The sequence below is a fragment of the Pteropus alecto genome, unplaced genomic scaffold, assembly GCF_000325575.1.
Source record: "Pteropus alecto unplaced genomic scaffold, ASM32557v1 scaffold669, whole genome shotgun sequence".
NCBI classification, from domain to species: Eukaryota; Metazoa; Chordata; class Mammalia; order Chiroptera; family Pteropodidae; genus Pteropus; species Pteropus alecto.
This window is the reverse complement of record NW_006442554.1, coordinates 486,792-489,010: the sequence shown is the minus strand read 5'-3', so window position 1 is coordinate 489,010 and position 2,219 is coordinate 486,792.

The following is a 2,219-nucleotide window of genomic DNA, read 5'->3' as shown; positions in this document are numbered from 1 at the left end:
TCTTTATTTGTATCAGTGTGAACTTGTGCATTTTAAGCATGTTTATATTTAATATGTTTTGAGCCACTACAATTATAATCCATGTTGACAAATTGTCCCATCTACAATCAGTGGGATCATCTTCGACTTGCCTTCTGGATCCTTTTCTTAGGACTCCTGCCCTTTCCACTCTAACAAAGCATTCCTTTCTTTCTGGTATGCAGGCTCATCGTGTTGGCCCACGTGGCTTGACGCTTTGTCAGAGGTTCCTCTTGGTGACAGTGTTGCTTCAAAAATGTCAAGAAACCCGTATTCCCTTATCCTACCCCCATCTGCATGGCTTTTTCCGCCTTTCGGGTCTGAAAAAATGCCATGGAGCCAGAAGGCTTCTGGAAAGGAGGTTGCCTGCTGCCAGGTTTGCAGGAAACCTGTTCACTGCTGCGGTACTTGCTTTTCTTTTTTGAATCAGAAATCAATCTGAGGTATAACCTACAAACATCATTTCTAGAATTCCATTTCTACTCAGCCTAGGCTTTGTGAGTTCATACTAGTTAACATCACATTAGATCCCGCAAATTTCCCCGTGTTGTCAGGAAATGCTGCAAGCTAAAGGCCTAGAGGGGGGCATCCGCCACCAAGCCTTGAGGTCCCGGGCCTGTGCATGCCTTCCGGACTGCAGGTGGCCCCTTCATTTGCAAACCCATATACTAAGCCAGTGGTTCTAAAAATGTGGTATGTGGATGCTTCGGGCAACACCGGGAACTTGTTAGAAATGCAAATTATGGAACCCCACCCCCCCACACACGATGCTCGCCCAGAAGACGCACACGCTTCTTATTTTCTTTACTTTTATTTCAGAAATAATGTTTTCTCTTACCATTTAGAAAAATCATCCACGCTGCCTGCAAGGTTTTCAGAAAAGAAGGAATTACATTGTGGAAATAAATGGCAAACATAAACCCAACATCCTAGCAATAATTTCTCATTCTTGTACTTTATGCTCACATATTTCAAAATTTCCATGTTTATGTTTATGTGAATATATTTTTATATAATTGAGTTCACTTGTACATACCATATCAGATCATACTTTTCCATTTCTGTATGTACTGTTATATGCCATTTTCCAGTAACAATAACTTGTGAATGTATACTTTACAATTTTAGAATAAATATGTATTACGTGATTATAGTGAAAAATTCAGAAATACAGAATCATAAAATAAATATTTCAAATCTCAACTCAACTTTCTAGAAATATATTCAATATTATTGGCTTGATTTGCATAATTTCAGACTGTATTCACAATCATTCAATTATATCTAATATATGGGCATGAATACAGAATGCCTAGCATTCTTCACTACAATCTATATAAAACTCATCACTCATCTTGTAAGATAATATTTAACTACATAGATATGCATAATTATAAACAATACATTATACATTTTCCCTTTTATCCAATTAAGTTCATGTCACACAGTTTTCATGCCCTCAATTCATTATTTGCCCTCATAACAATGTCCCATATAGTTATTCTCAAAGTGCTTGGCATTTCTTTATGTTTTTATAGATTTAAAAAAACTAGTGTTTATTCTGATTGGAAAGTCAACACATTCATTTACAAAGTTTACAAAAATTTTAAATGATAAAAAAAATCATTTACCTTTATTCCTCATATAAAATGACACATTTAAAATTTTAGGTGCATTTCATTTTATGCATATATAATATTTATATTTCACATAATTTTTTACGTAGTTTTATACAATATTTTTGCATTCATTATATTATGATTGTTACACGTTTTTATTCCAAAAATAATCCAAAAAATAAAGATCTAAACAGGCTAATCCTATCCCTCAGTTCTAATGACTTCTTAATTTAATTAGCAGTATGATTTAATTAGTAGTATAACTTCTAATTTTAATTCACCCAAATGTAGATTAAATGTTTTTATAACAAAATATCAATATACATATACCTTTGTTTCACTTCCTTGATTGATTTAGGGGTTTCTATTTCTTTTTTTTTTCCTCAGTAGCTTTGAAATTGTATTTTCTATTCTTATTTTAATGTTTATATAGAATTCTTAACAAACCAAAACCTACATTTTCCTACCAATAAGTAAACTTAATCAACATCTCTCAAAGCTGGAGGACTACACGAGTTCAAAACTGACTTTATTTTTTTTCCCCCTTGAAAATTGTTTAAAATTTCATTTATTTATTTATTT